Here is a 17,415-nt window from a genome sequence, read left to right as displayed (position 1 = left end):
TGATACTTTCAATAACATGGCACTCTGTTAATTCGGTCATTTTTTTCGGTCTGATGATATCCAAATTGATGAGCTTTTATTGCACAATGTAACTAATTTATTTTTCCTGCATTTGTCACTTTAGTTATTTAAGAAATCTGCTGCCACACATCACTAAATAATAGCGCAGCACCAGTGGTACGGCAGCTGCTACACCAAGATACCATCAGAAGATGTAAGAAATATTTTTCAAAGCAACTCACAAAAAGACGGCACAATTTGTTGTTTGCCACTTCTTCAGATGGTGCCTGCATTTGCTTTGGCAGACAGCATTTCTTTCGAATTAGCATTTCCTGCGAGCAGTTTTGTAGCTTTTTTCTTGTGTTGTTGGAACTTGTTCCTCAGGGCCATCACCCATGATTCCTGTAAAGTTTTAAACACATACATTAATAAGAATCATTGAAAAATTCATCAGTGTTGCAGGTGTACACACCGAACTAACTACACAAATGATATAGCTGACGGCACCATTATAGCACCAAACTTGAACAGAACTAATGAACCAGACACCATGTAGAGCCCAGTATGCACGGTTTTATGTTGCTGAAAGAAACAGTGAATAAAATTTTTGCCCCCTAGATTCTCAGCCATACTGAAAGATCGGGTGCCGCATTCTGTAGCCACAACCTTCATTTCAGGCAGAAACTAATGGAAAAGAATGAATTGAATGAGTTTTTCACAAACTGCTCTGTGCAGCGGCCATGCTGTGAACTAGAGGAGGTGATGCTTAACGCCCCTGGCAAAGGGAGTGCGAACTTTGCCAGCCGTTGCCTGCATCTCTCAACTGGCTCTGCTTTCACTATGGTTCTTAGAGCCCGTATGATCGGCACCGACAGCGAACAATGCTCTTGGTTGGGGTAAAGGCCCGAACGGGTGTGGCACACCTCAGTGCCTTTGTGAAAGCCGTTGAGTTCAATGCAGATGAGAAGAAAAACAAATCTTACAAAAACTCTATAAATGAGCATTACAGATGCTAGCAAACTAAGGACAACAAAACAGTAAAAGAACAAAAATTCGGCAGTTCCCACGTACCGTGGAAGTCGATGTTATGCGAAGCATGCGGCGTGTATGTCACTGTGGCGTAACTTTTTTTACTGAGCGACACGTTACAAAATGACACTAAAGATTTGTATAAATTTTATAAGCACACATATATATGTTGAAGAGTCGCATATGTGTTATATAACCAGTTCACGGTTGGGTAACGCTGCCAATGGCAAGGTGCGTATTACCAACACCAGAAGCGCTAAACTGATATGTAGTGCTTATACGTGTCCCGAGAACGCACGCGCGTTTCACGAACCCGTGTGCATGTGTGCAAGAAGTTCTTGACAGTTCTTCAACAAGGGCCACATCACCGTGATCAGTTACGATAGCACCAGCAGCTGGTCATGACTTGTTATAGGATCCGGTCGTGATCGTGGTGACGAGGGGTCCATGTCTAGTGAAGTATGTGGTGTACTAGAGCTGTTGGAATTCGTGGATGCCTCGGTAATTTCGTCGAAAAATTGTCTGTCGACAGAGCCGGCGACATGTCGGAACCTAAAGCCACCCTTCGCGTTGGTGAGGTATAGGCCTTCGAGGCTGGTAGGCCTGGATAGCGCTACTTAGACCAACTTCAGCGGATGGTGTTTGTCCTATTCCTAGACTTCCTGGGCGTATGTGGCCTGCGTAGCCTAGTCTACAAAGCGGCTGTCAATCAATCTAGCATCATCCTCGGTCAGCATAAGGCCATCGCCCATTCTCGTAAGAAATGAAGCGGACACTGCGTCGTTCTGGTGGACGAAGTGGACTTTATGGTGCGGTGATGTGGATATCATATGTAACATTCGTTAATATATTCCTCCGGGGTCGAGCAATGCTTCAATATAGCTTGCTGAATCATAGGAATACAAACGTAGTGTTTATTAGACTACAATAAAAGCGGAGCCAACACTGGAACTACAGACGTTAATCTGATATGAGGCCTGTATCGTAGGAGTAGACATCGTAGGAGTATCATGTAGTGTTTATTGCTTTCTTGTAAAAATAGATAGCCACTACCACAACCACAATTGACGTTGCACCGATATTACGCCTGCGTAGGCTGTTTTTCCAAACCACTTTATAGACCTGGCCTGGCTCAGTGGTAGAATACCAGATTGCCACGCAGAATACTTGGGTTCGATTCCTGCTGGAATCCTAACTTTCATTCTTTCAATTTGTTGACCCAACGCTGCCGATGTTGGTTTTCCTTAACACTCTAGCATTTAAGTTACCAATGGCTGTTCTCGCCGTTCCTGGATCGATATAAACTGTCAATCACCTGCGGCGCATACCCGTACAACATGGCCCCTGGTAAACGGGTATGTGCCACACGTGTCTAGTGTAAAGGGTTTGACGACGTACGCGACAGGGTTTTAACGATATTCATGTCATGATCCAGCAATCATATTCGACAAATCCTCTTACCCTCCCATGCAAATGTTGGTCTACACCAAGTTAAGGAGGCGATCATGAGAGCACCCAGACGTAGGCGGCTAGATAGATAGATAGATAGATAGATACGTAGATAGAAACGCTCAAAGTGCAAGAGGTTCGCTAAGAAATGCTTCGCATTTAAAACACTAGAGGCACATTCAGATGAACAGAATTAGCACAGAAGCCCCTTGCTTATTGCTAAAAACAATCATTAAAGGCTTCATACAAGTCTTCTATAAAACAAGTTTGTCAGAGCAGCTTGTACGTATCTTTATTAAAGCATTATATGGCCTTTACGCAATAGAAATTATTTTCAGTGTGCATTTAAATGATCAATCTTCCCGAAGGTCGCTGGTTTGATCTCGGCCACGGCAATCGCTTTTCGGTGGAGGCGAAATGGTAGAGGCCCGTGTACTGAGCGATGTCAGTGCGCGTTAAAGAACCCCAGGTGGTCGAAGGGGGGGCTCCCGAAATTTTGATGACACATGGTGTTTTATCAAAAATAAATCATGAAAATAGCCGTTTTTCTCAAATATTCAAGGGTTTCAGCAAGTGGGCCTCCCTCGAAAAAATTTTCTGGCTACGGGCCTGACCCCAGATATTATTATTTATGATTGATCTTCTTGTGTAAAGACTTCAATGTGTAATACATGTTGCATTATTAAGCTAGGCCACTGCCTCTTTCGCATTTAGTATAATGCCCACAGACATGACATTATACTAAACCACTGGCAAAATGCCACTTTTCTCCGCAAAACTTCAGCAATATTAAGTTTGGGGCTTAAAGGGGAGATATTGAATAAAAATATGGGAAAATGATGAAAGCATCGTATATTCCCTCAGAAGACACACTGTTTGGATAAACAGTCAATTTCAGGTATTCTTCAAAGTTTCCCATGGTGCATCGACATTAGCTTGGCGTCAGGCTACAGTACTAATTTTGGTGACTACACGCAGCAGTCTGGCTAGTTGTGATGATGTCGGGCACCGAAATTTCCGAAATGGCCACTTGTGTGTCACTGAAACACCCGAAATTGTCATTCGTGCCCCACCAACGAAGCCACGGTGTGGAGTGTTTATGAAAATATCACGATATCTGATGCTAGCACATGAGGTGAAGTGGTCATGCAAATATCATGAATGTTGTGCTAGAGCATGAGGAGAAGCTCACACCGTGTTTTGACGCACGGGTACAGTAGGAACCAAAACTAGCTTTTAAAAACATGCTATAATTATTTCTTCGGGATGGGCTTCTAGGCTCTTGAGGGCTTGGCTTTTCATTTGGCACAAAGAAAACGACAACTGAAAATTACTGTATGAGTACCCCTTTAGACCATTAACCAAATCAGTAACGTGGTAGTCAGACTAGTTTTATTTTGACAAGGCTGCACGCTGCAGCCAGCAGCGCTTTTACGTATCAAAGTGCGCGAGGCAGATAGCGTTTGCTGTCTCTAGAAATAGTCCCACACGAACACGGTGGTTACGTTTGTTATTTAATAATTTATGCAGCAGATGGCACCAATAGTCTCTATAGAACTTTCTTGCTCTGCCTGCTCACACATTAAATGCATTCGTTCTCCCTGTATTTGAATATCGGCAGCTTTGCGTAGCTGCATGTGGCCGTCTTCCTCGTTGTATCGCCCTCACATCGGACGAATTTCTGCTCGGACTGCCCTCGCGGACTTTTCACATGTGCAAACGTGTATTAGTGGCAAATAAAATGCCAGAGTAGGTTTTGGGTGACACTACGCTGCAATTTCAGATTTCAAAGGACTGAAAAATCGCTCCCTCAATTTTACAAACTTCCTGATTCAATTAAATAATTCGAGCCCCTTCGTCACTTCATTAAGTAGAGTTTCAACTGTATTTTATATGCATATACTCAAATACTTGACAACCAACGCTGTTAAATTTTTCTACTTTGGCAAACATGAGCCTAAAGTTCCCTTGGTTTAGTGCATGCTTTCGAGTGGCTCGCTATATTCTTGGTACCCATTTATAAAATTAACTAATTACCATGGGCCAAACCTAGGTCATGCTACCATTTACTTTCATTATCTTATGAAATGCTTGCTAGTGAATGTAAGAAACTCTTTACTGTGAACCTTTTATGTTCAAATTCTCCACAACATTGTAAAATCTCAAGGCAGCAGTCTTCTAACGATCCAACCAGATTGTCTAGCTTGCTTGCACTGTGCAACTAGGGGCCAACTGCAATAAAATCTCATTTTCTTTAAATTTGTTATGAGTGAGCATTATTTGCCACTAAAGCCATCTTGGTAAGCCTGTAAAGCTGATAACCGTATATTTCTTGTTAGCTGCCTAAAACAGTTCTTAAAGGAGCACCAACACAAAAATTTTGCACCTTCTTTTTTCTGTTGCAATAAGTAGATAATAATCCACTTATCACGGCTGCAAAGCTCGTTTGCTCGAGCGCGCCGCAGTTAATTATTGGGAAGGGTTTTATACCGCCCAGTCGCAGTTTCCGTTTCAGAGAGTGCGGTTGTGATGTGCTTCAGCACCTTCATATCTCAGAAGTCACGCTTAAAAGGAATCCGGCAATTTTTCGATATTTACCAGTTTCAATAAAACTTTCAAATATGTTCTCTTCGGTACTTTGATAATATGTGGCAAATTGTACAACCGTGAGTAATTTAGTTTTCAAGAAAACAAATTTTAAAACATGGTAGCCAATTCCGGAATCACACTTGTAAACGCGGGCTACCCTGTGTATGCCAGCGTAACGTGCCTACTCTTTTCCAGCCCCGCCTCGTCCAGCACATGCAGTGTGTGCTTTCTTCTACATGGCGACGACGCGAGCACAGTTGTTCGGTTTTGTCAGCTGCACAGCATGTTAGTCGTTGCTGACATCGGGTCTTACAGTAAGCACGCACAATATTGAGCAATGAGGAGATCGATGCGGGGGATGTCAGCTACATCATGCGCCGGCGGGTCGAAATCAAAAGGCGATGCTTCCGCGCTCAGATAGTAGCTGTGATCATCGTTGAACTTGTCACTGGTAAGTTCAGACAGGCTGGCACAGCTTGATTCCACGTCGGATGACATTGCCAGCATGCTTTTCATGCGATAGGAGAAGCACGTGTGCTATGTTTACATCCTGGCTAGTCGTGGCAGCGTGCAGTGCATTTCGTGACGTCATCGCAAACCCACCACGGAGCAGCTCCCTGTTTTGGTTTTGACTCATCTTTTATTGTCTATTTAAAATATTTAGGAGTCTCTCAGCAAAATGAACCACCCTAGCTGATACAGGACTTCTATTACTATTTGAAAACAGCACCATCTCAACATGGTCGAAAATGCACTGGAGTTCCCCTTTGAGGGCTCCTCTACGAACTCCAAGCTGATGTATTAAATTTCGTCTGGCCCTCTTGCTCGCGGGCCACTTCTCCGCCTCTGAACACTTCTCTCTGCATTCCTACCTCCATGTAGCCTCGCCTATTCCTGTACCCTAATAGTTAATAAACTCAGTTCACACCGGATAACAGAAGCCCGGTGTTTCATCGGCCACTGAAATAAGTCGTAACAAAACACTAACATCAAAAGTCTGAAGTCTCAACTCGTTACATTGCCTCAATTTTTGCTGGACAACTACAATGGTGGGGTCACTGAAGAGCATATACAAGCTGCAATACCCAAACAATCGATGTGACATTTCCATGCACTTGTTGCTGTGTGCAGAGCATGCATCACAGTTTTGTAAGGTCCCATGCACGCTCGAGCTTACAATCAAGCACACTTCTGAATGTTCTTCCACAGATTTGATACAGCCTCAAAGCTCCTTAACTGCCAGATCAGCGACAAGAACATTTCATAACTTCAAAGTTATGCTCAAACGATACTCAAGACTTTTTCTCAATTGACAACAGTAGGGTTACAACCAACAAGTGCACAGCTGTTACAAACTAGGAGAAACAAAGGCAACCACTAAAACTTATATAATACAATTTTAGTTCCCTACAGCTCATTCATGATGAGCAGTTGAGCCATTGAATAGTTAAACTGCCAAATTATAGCTAAAGAAAAGAAGCATACATGGAGTGCTTACCATGCGATCTTGATATATGCGGCAAAGAGCTTGTCCACTATGGCACGGCGCACAGCGCCATTTATTTGTATTTTTCTCCTCAGCACCTCGTCGTAGTGCCCAAAAGAAGGGAGCACAAAATCTAAAAAATCCCGTTTCTTTTCCAGTGGCACCGACTGGATGGACTGCACGTTTTGTGCGTTTTCTGTCACGGCACTGCAAAATAACATACAGAGTGCTTTAAAATTAGCAAATACTGATTCTCTAAATGTCTGTCAGTTTTATTTTTTTCTTTTTACTTTCACTACTAACAATACCTCTGCTCGGCCATTTCCACAGCTCCTCCTGCACTCTGCACAAAAGTCAACGTAGGGCTGGCACCCTGCAAAAGGGAAACTTATATGTTGTAACTCCTCAAAAAGCAAACATGAGGCAACGCGAAGTAGGTTAATAGGCATTTGGGAAGACAAAAAGAGAGTTAAGATGTGAATGCCTACTGCAGCAAAGGAGCTGTTGATTGCTTTAACATTGTGAGTCCATGTACACACATGAAGCCAGACAATTCTACCGAATGCCAAAAGCCACTGTGTTAGTGTCTGGTTTTCCTTAAATTTATGGCATTTGCTTTTTGGCATTGGAAATTGTAAAAGTACACCTGCCACAATTTACTCAGTTCCTAAATTTTATTTTGCTTGTTTGATCCTGTTCTCGCTAAATATTGTATGCCAATTCTTTGTAACATTCCACATTGTAAATTACACCGTGATAAAACCCCTGCTTAGAATTGCAGAAAACAAATAAGATATTGCCAACCTGCAACAGTACTCATATCAACATGAAGGCCTTGTTTCCGCGCCAATTTTATTTTAGCCTTGTTTGGGACGTCACTTACTTCCTCAAGATCAACATAGTCGTCTAGCTCTTCATCATACATTTGGATCTGTTAAATCAACATGTTAACGTAGCAACTTTCTCCGAGTGCACTTCAGTAGGCTACGTTGCAAAATCATAGCAAGTTGCATCCTCCGCAGCGTGGATCCGAGTACTCTCAAGCATCACAGCGTCATCTGGTTCCCTGCCCATCTCGGCCGGGTGCCGGGCGCCCCGTCCAACCTCAACGAGATCGCCCACGACGCAGCGCGCGCGCTTACCGACCGCGCCGTCACAGGGAAACCCCATCTCGCCGAGTTAGAAGCCAACCGGGACGCACCCATTACGTATAACGACATCACAAAACACTTTTACCTTGGACGCCGCATTTTTCCGCATCCGAAACTTAACAGGCCGCAGGCGCTAACCCTACGCTTACTGCAAACGCACACATATCCAAGCCTCGCCAAGCTTCATGTTTTCTATCCCGACGCGTACCCCAGCGACACGTGCCCCTCGTGCGGACACACGGCGACACTCACACACATGCTCTGGGAGTGTAGAAACGCTCATCCCGGCTCTACCTCACACAAGTGGGAGACGTCCCTCAGAAGCTCGCTTCTCGCCGACCAGCAATGGGCTGTCCAGCAGGCCCACGAGGCGGCCGCCAGGTATTCTCTGTCGGTCCCTACGTGGGAGACGCCCACTACGCGCTGAGCGCGTTCTGCAGGACGTAAATAAAGTTTTTCCAATCCAATTACAGGAAAACGCGTAAATCAGCATGCAATGACTGGCTGAAGCTTCAAAAACTCAATAAGTTGAATACATGTTACAGCGGAAGATCAAACATGGTTTGTTGTTTGTCTCACTGGGCCGCGCCGTGATATCATACCGATAACATGTATAAGCTATCACTAAGGCTCCGTGTTTTCGGTTGTATCCGAATAAATGCGATAAACATTCGCCAGTAAAATTTTCGACAATTCAGATTTATCCGATAAACTCCGATTTCAAGGGCCAATATGACCTGGACCAAAACCAACTTGCCCAACTTTTTATTATACTGTCCGTTCTTTATCCATAGGGAGAGTTCTAAGCGCTCATTGATACATATTCTGGTTCGACCGATTTAAAGTTTACCGCGCGTATACCCGTATTAGGCAACGTAGCTGTATTGTGCTCCGACTCAGCTTTCTACATGCAGAAGCTTCACAAGGACCTGCAACTCTCCAACCCTGAATTCAAGGCGCTTAACTTCAAAGATCTGTGCCACGTACTCAGCAGCGCTCTGGAGGATGGAATAAGGACAAGCTCGTTTAACGTAGTTCAAGATTTTGTTTTGCCCTTTCCTGCCCTGTTGAACTCGTTGCAGGAGCTGCGCCTTAAGTTTGGTCTTGTGTGCTTGGCCATGGATGGGCATGTCCTTCAGTCGCTTAAAACCGTATGTCCGTCGAGGTGGTTCTCTTTTTATGAAGCTCTAGAAGATATTCTGGACGACTGGCGCGCCATTTGTCTTTATTGGGAAGCGACAAAGCCAAGGGAACGAAGTGTGAGAAGCTCAAGAGTCTTATTTCATCGCCTGAAGCTGTACACGACTTGCTTGTTAAGATGAAGTTTCTGAAGACCAATTCGTGTGCCGTGCTCTCAATCATTAAGGAACTTGAAGCAGAGGAAGGAGGCAGAGGAACTTCAGAGTACCCTGGCACACCAAGTTTATCCGACACTGGCGGTTCATTTGCACGCACTCATCAGTCAATGGCGTGATCCAACCGAGGTCTTCGCATCAAATGTCACAAGTCTGTTCGACCTCCTTGACGAGAATGACCGCTTAATGACTGTCGCAAACATTCGCAATACTACGCTGCTGTCGCCGAAAAGTGGAGACAGACATCTGAGAAGAACCTGTGCGATCAACTCCAGTACAGCAAAGAATCGTTTTGGTACTGTGTTCAAATTGTGAATCCAAATGTGAAGCATGAGCTGCCCTGTGCGTTCCAAACATATGCGCCTATTTTTCAATTGGTGCTTCTTGAAACTGACGATATGAGCCAGCTCCTGAGTGTTTTTGCGAACTATCAGTGCTATGAAATATGTAACATTGTTGAATCCCTGTCGTTTTGGAGACTTCACAAATGTCCAGTGGCCAGTGCTTTCTCGCAATGCGCTGCGTCTTCTGGCACTTCCTGTTTCTAGCGCTAACATTGAAAGGGTGTTTTCAAAGCTGAGAGTCGTCAATCGAAAGGAGCGCGCTTCGATCACTGACAGCAACTTCGCAAAGTATGCTTACGTGTTTTACATAAGCTTTAAGCTAAGGTTGTTATACACACAAATGCAGGTGTTTTGTGTTGAAGTATTTCGCTTGTGCATGTATGTTTTTGTGCATTCAAACCCTCCAAAAAAATAAAATGTGCTTCGTGAGTTTTGATATTTTAGTATTTAGATATGAATTGATCTAAAATTTTGGAGTTTTGAGAATAATGAAAAACCCCGAATTTCGGAGAATTGGAGATTTACGAGGAATAACCTCCGATAAACGCCGAATTTCCGCCAGAAATATAAACTCCGATAAACACCCGCCGACTTTCAAGAAATATAAACACCGAAAACACAGAGCCCTAGCTATCACGCATCTAAGATGCGGGGTACAGGGAGATCAAAGAACATGCGTGCTCTCATTTGCACACACACATACACTACTCTGACTTTTTGAAACGAAAAATTCCGAATACAAAAGTTTGCCACTGAATTAGCCTAAACCACGGCCTAACTATGAAAAATAGCGAAAATATGTTGGAGCCTAATCAAATAGCTAATTCAAAAGTACAATAACGCCCTCTTAAAGAACGAACACGGTCACTAAAATGTATGGCGTGACGTTCCTTCCATAAAGCAGCGAGCTTTTTCTTCGTTTTGCCGTCAGCTATATTCACGTTGCAAGTGATTCAACAGAACCAAGCATAAAATGACAATAATGGTTTCGCTAGTCTCTAAACTTCAAAAAGGATTACCAAAGAGCCTGAATCACTTTGCACGCCACAGTGGCAGTACGCGCCAGAACAGTTATGTATGCATGTAGTACATCTCACGACTTATCAAAACTAAGCAAGAAACGAAAGTTTGATTAAAACTTACCAAGGTCTTGTCATGTATGTTGGTTAAGGAAGCGAGAGCATCCATCAGTTCGCCGTAGGCACTGTTAGGGAGTGAAACTTTTTTCCGCTGGCCATCCTTCAGCACGACGATGCAAACGCATCCTGCCATAACTTCCAAAACGCGCACGCATGGGTTCGAAATAGGCGCTGAGCCAGGCAGAGCAGCACAGCTGGCAGAGGGGGACGAAAACATGACGAAAAGGCGCCAAACCATGCGTCAAACCATACAACGCACACAACGCGCATATGCGCCCCACGCAACCACAGCGCCAATGCGGAATTCAAAACAACGCATGGCCTTCGAAATCGAAATTAGATTTCGGTCGCGCGAGTGTTTGCATGGCCTGGTGTCGTGCTGCCGGCTTTCTTCGATAGCGGTCGATTAGGTCGTAATGTGTCGATTAGATCGAAACTTTACTTTGATGAGTTTGAACTCTACAATCCAATTGGAAGCAAACGTGAAAAGCATAAAGTCCTGGCTAGTTATCTGACAGCTCTGAATTCCCACCCCAATTTCGCTCAAAAATTGACAGCAAATATCTTGTTCTTGTGAAAACTGTCACTGTAGCAAAATTCACCTTGCACAAGATTATTCAGTCACTGCTTGAGGACCTTCAGCAGCTAGAATCTCATGGACTTGAGATAGATGGACAGTTTGTTAAAGGGTCCCTTTGTTATATGTGCGGAGGTTTTTTTGATCGGTGATGGAGATAAGTTTGTCTAGCCATCAGATAGGTGATTTTCGTGAATGCTTTTCATCAGGGCCTATCTGCCGTTTTTGCTTGGCAAAGACAGAACATATTGTTGAGACGTGGCATGAAGAGGACTTCATAATCAGAACAAGGGAAATGCATGCTCAACATATCAACCAAATTAAAACAGATTCAAACCTCAGCAGTGTTTATGGGGTCAATGGTGAAACCTGTCTAAGTTCACTTAAGTCATTTGATGTGAAAAAAGGCCTTCCACCAGATGTTATGCATGACGTGTTTGAAGGAGTGATTCCTTTTGCCATGAAACATATTGTACGGCACATTATATCAAGCCATGTACTCGCTCTCGATCAGCTAAATGAAAGGCTCAGTTCATTTCCCTTGCAAGGATGCGACAAGAAGTCAAGAATGCCACCTCCCATCAATCAGTGTTTGGCACATCAGCCATTAATTGTTTTTTCGTTTTTTCTCATTACTTGTGGGGGATATTGTTGCAAAGAGAAACGATGCATACAATGTGTACCTCTTGCTGTCTGCCTTGGTTGACATTGTTCTTGCACCTCATGTGTGCAGTAGTGCAGCTGCACAAGTGCAAGTACTCGATGATTTTTACAATGCTTTTAGGGAAACTTTTCCAAATGTAAACGTTATACCAAAAATGCACTACATGATTCATTATCCGAGGCTTCTTCTTTTGTACGGTCCTTTGTGCAGGCTCTCCTGTATGCACTTTGAGGCAAAGCATAAATTTTTCAAGTCCATCGCAAGGAAAACTCGTAACTTTAAGAATTTGTGGAACCCTGAGCCGCCAATATCAGATGAAGCTTATGTATACTCATTAACCCAACCGTTAGAATCTGTGGCTGCCATAGGCACAGTAAGAATAGACGTAAACTCATTGCCGGATCTTTGGAAAGACAGAATGCAGGAGCTTGACATGCCTGTGAAAAATATGCACAGGGCGACATCTATCCCAGTGTGCGAAAGAAAAATCAGTGTCGGTTGTGTGCTATGCTACCTGTATTTATAGCAGATGATGACCTTCCACACTTTGCCCAGGTCACGTTGATTGTGGCTTGTGACCAAAAATATTATGTTTTCACTTCGTACCGTGAGACAAACTATTTTGATGACCACATGCATGCCTTTGTTGTGGAAAGCACAACTCACAATGTCATAGTTGAAGACTTTGGACATCTGCTTTTGACCTGTTAAGCCTGTACAAAGTAAGGGGCAACAACTATGTCACCCCTCGCTATGCTTTTTTTACCAGTGCAGGCTGTGACTTTTAAAGAGAACAACAGAGTAATTAAATAGGCATGTACTTTGAAAATAAATGGTCTAAAGGGCAGCACAAGCAGGTGGCAAACAGGAGTGTTCACTGTTCCTTGTTCAAGCTGTACAAGCAGTCGATTGTACCACCTTTCCTTCTGTATATTCTTATGACACTATTGTAACAATTAGCTTGGTCTCAGACCTAAAATGCCTTGATTGTGTGGTAAATCACAAAATGTAGGTACAAATATGACTAGTTCACTTGAGGCAGAAGTATAAAAAATACTTGAAGTTTGAAGTTTACTATATTTCCTTCTTATACAGGAAGAACATCGTGTCATGGTGGTAGTGCTTAGCCCAATGATATTTTAATCTCTGTGTACGACTAGAGTTTTCCAAGGTGTGCCCATTGACAGTGGTATGTGTTATTGCAGTTGGTGTCATGCACATAGGTCGGCAAACTCACTCATGAGTCGACTCACTCAGACTCACTCAGACTCAGACCCGAGTCTGAGTGAGTATGGGTGAGGAATATTTGGGTGAGTTTGAGTCCGTGTGGGCCCCGTTGAGGAAATTTTTGGTGATTCTGAGTCCGAGTGAGTAAGTTTGAGGAAAATATTGGTGAGTCTGAGTCTGAGTGAGCCCACAGCGCAAAGTATATTTCTTGAGTGAGTCTGAGTGAGCTCCACCTTTTATTGCTGACATATATGGTCCTATCTACTCATCTTCAGCATTACTATCAGCCTTATATCGGCTTACGTTTGTACTCAAATCTATTCGCACATATGTCAACGCACTCACGTTCATGCGCCACGTCAATATTTATTGGTCAGAGACGTGAATTGGGAGGGGTGCCATGACCTCCCCCCGCAAACTCTTCACTGAAAGTTCTTGATAAAAATATCTCATGTGAGTTGGGTATTTCATAAAAATGTCCTTACTGGATTACTGGATTAATGATAGCTTGTATTTGAAGGTATAAGATCAAAAGGCGTATCGTAGAGCACCTATTATGTGAGATATTGGAATTAAATAGCATTGACACCAACATCTAAAAAAGGTAGTTTTACGCTTATGGACTCCTGAGTCGACTCACTCAGGCTCACTCAGGCTAAAGTCAAGCCGTGAGTCTGAGTCTGAGTCCAGCTGAGTAAAACGCTCATGAGTTTGAGTCCAATGAGTCCGGTTGAGGAAAATTTTGGTGAGTCTGAGTCCGAGTGAGCCCTCAGAACAGAATATATATTTGCTGAGTGAGTCTGAGTGCGCTCCGACTTTTTTGCTGAGCTATGGTCATGCATGTGGCAGCTACATTTAAAGAGGAGCTGCTAAGTGAACTTCTGTTGTATTAAATATCATTGTTCATGATAAACTGTAGATGCTTGAAATGTAATGATCAATAAATGTGATTGTGCTCGTGTGTCTTCTGTCTTTTTTGTATTATTACGTCATGCTGGTTTCATTATAATTATGTCCAGAGTTTTTAAAATGATAATCTAATTTGTCTTGTATTGAATTACAATAAGTCCACATTAGGTGTCAGCTAGGTGTTTGCACAGCTATGATGGAAGGGGTTGAAGTCAGGGTAGGCTTGGGAGGCCGGCTCCCCCTGCATTTTTGACGGGGGTCTCGCCCTGACCTCGGCAGGTCAACCGTAGCACTACAGCACCCATTTGAAAAGTGTTGGAGTTGATTTGTTTGGCAGTAGAGCCTCGTGCAGGGAAATTCTAAACCATCAGTTTTCCAAATATTGATTCAACTATGATTATTAGGTTGATATGGTGTGAGCAACACAGGAAAACGTGTATCGTTGTACTCCTGCATGCATCTCCTTGAGATGATACGCACAATGGGTCACCATCTTATTCGACTAAGCTTCTTGGCAGAAGTGCTGAAACAGCTGTATGCCATACATAGGCGTGTGGAGGGTTCCCCATCAGGGGGGGGGGGCAAAGGTTCATCGCAGTGCCCCCCCCCATCCTACTAAGTCAATGTATAGGGCAGATTTTGTGCCCCCCCCCCTCTTGGGCGACTAGAAGGGTCAATGTACGGGGCAGATATTGCCCCCCCCCTTAGGTGATTAGGGGGGGGGCGGCCACCCCCCCCTGTGCGCAGGCCTATGATGCCATAGCATACTGTTTTATGAGGCAACTGAGCGTGAGGCTACCTGCTTGTGAATTAATGAAGGCTCACCTTGGTCTCCTTACGTTACCAGTAAATTTTCATTTCTTTAGTAGTGCAAAGCGAGTCTGGTGTAATCATGAAGGAGCACAATTCTCACGTCTTTTATAGGAAAGTGTATGCAAAAATAAAATATAGCATTGTCGTACCTGAGGTTGTCAGTGCAGTGAGTAAATGAATGTGCGTTGCAGCTAGAGTTACTTCTTTCGAGCTTGCATATCTTTAGCCCTTTACATCCCAAGTTATTTTTCAAAAATTGTTGCCAAAGTCTTCATTTTTTAGTGCTTGATTGGAAATGCCCAGAATACACTCTGAATAATATATTTCTTTGTACAAAATTCATAAGCATTTCTTCTCTTTTAGAGACAATTGGCTTGACTACACCGCGATTGTCCCTGCAACAACTACTGTATATATGAGCCTGTGAGAGCATGTCCCCCCTCTCTCCTATCAAGAGATATTTTAAGCACTGTGATGGGGGATAATGACATTTTACTTCTGCAACAAGCAGTCGCCTACAAACTTTTAATAGCACGAATGAGCCACAGAGTGCGTGGGAGTCATCTTTAAGAATAGCCAGCCAAACAGCACTTAAATGCAGCCGCCACAACCACAGTGCATTTTTGTTTCTTGAGCTCTCCAGTAATTCTGAAGGGTGCAAATTCTTACTTATTGCCGTCCTTGCTGCATTAGATGATGCATACGCAAAGGTTTCTTTTATGGAGTCACAAAGCAAAACATTCATGGCACACTATGCAACACCAAACTAAAATTCAACAGTAAACATCTGCAGCATCCCTCATATATAGTCCAGGGTTGCTTTGGAGAGTTAAAGCCAATCAATCAATAGACATGCAAATAAAAAATGACAACATATTGGTAGTCATCTTCATGGAGTAAACAAAAAACTCAATAACAAAGCATTTATTGTTCGCTAAAGTGCATGCAAAACACTTACAGGCTCGCACGTGTTGGTGGGTTCTTGGACACAGATTTAGGTGTCGTAAATGATGACGTTTTTCTCTATGAAACTGCACTGATGTATAAAAGGCTTCCCAGCTTTGTGTGCCGGGGCGAAATGTCAGCTCTTAAAAGCTGGTTTTAAAAGGCAATGATGAGGAATTACAGGGTCTGTTTTTTTTAAACTTTAACTGTTTGACAGCTGTTGTACAAACATCTGGAACACACACATAGCAAAAGAAAGGACACTACATGTTGCTTTATCTGTAAAGACACATACATTGCATATGGGCATGACAATGTCAACTAACTGTTGATCATATTTACGTCTTTAGGTTACCTTTAAAATAGTGGTGGATTGGTCACTTGTGTGACAAACTGCACAGAATTTCACAAAAATTGCACATCATTTCAGTTGCAATTCTTCAGGGCATGTTTCCAATATTTAAATGAGACCATTCATTATGTTAAAGTTTTTCATAACTAGTAGGCATGTTTTCGCCAGCAAGGCACTTATATTATGAATAAATCGCTAAATCGCAGTGCTATAACAGACGAACATCTACTTTCAAAAACTTCGGTTTGGGCTGGCTGGTGCTGGCTAATTCTTCAAGTTCGGGAGGATAGCGTTAAAGAATACTGACAAAGAGGGAACATGTAAATAAGACGGCTGCCCATCTTTTACTACACACAGTCCCATTTACCAAAAAAAGTGAAAATGTGATTACCTGCAGCCCGTGACTGCTCCCGTGCATTTTGCATTGCAGCAATGCAAAACTATTTTTATGTGAAGCCCTAATCAGTGGTGGATCTAGCCCCTCGTTTTAGAGGGGGCGGCCACTTGAAGTAAAACTGGTGAGGGGGGTGGGTCCTGACTTTTTTGTTTTTAGTAGTTACTGTCATCACAAGAAGCCCATCACAGCATAAATACTGTTAATTTGTGCTGACAGTGGTCCCGCTCATTTGTGGTAATTGGTGATGAGGTCGACAACAGGCAGTGAAGGAGGGGGCAGGGAGCGTGCCTACACAGGCCTTGGGGGGGGCGGATCGCTCCTACCGCCCCCCTCTGGATCCGCCACTGGCCTTAATTGTTCTCTTTGTCTCACATTCTAGTGAAATCAATAAACATTGAATCTAAGGAAGGTATAGAGGCCATTATCTGTATATTTTTAACCATATATATATCATAGTAATTATGACATAAATGGAAAGAAATTAAAGTGTATGAAAAATCAACCTGCCACAGGTAAGGACTGAACCTACAGCCTTTGGATAACGCGTTCAATGCTCTATCAATTGAGCTACAGCTGTGGTCGCTTTCCCATACCCTGTGCTTGGTATCTATGTTCATGCAATCCTGGAGGCGCTGCGATCTGGCGTGACATAGCATGTCAACTTATTACAAGCTAGAAGCTGACCAACAAGCCCTAGCATACTACCTAAGGCACAAAGTCTTCCGAAATGAGACCCTCCCTGCTTGCAGCAAGTTGATCTTTTTTATCCACTAATTCATTTCCATTTATGTAATAATTACAACACTACAATTAAACATACAATTACTGTCGCTTACACCTTCCTTAGCTTATTGGTGCACGTTAAGGAGTGGACAAAATTACCAGAGCCCTCCGTTACTCTCATAATCATATCGTGGTTTTTAGCCGTTAAACCGCATCAATTATTATTATAATAAATTAGCTTACTTGAGCACAGGGCTGGGCAGTAT

This window comes from Rhipicephalus sanguineus, chromosome 10 (genome assembly GCF_013339695.2).
Source record: "Rhipicephalus sanguineus isolate Rsan-2018 chromosome 10, BIME_Rsan_1.4, whole genome shotgun sequence".
Lineage (NCBI taxonomy): Eukaryota > Metazoa > Arthropoda > Arachnida > Ixodida > Ixodidae > Rhipicephalus > Rhipicephalus sanguineus.
The sequence above is the reverse complement of the archived record's forward strand: the minus strand, read 5'-3'. Positions refer to the sequence as shown.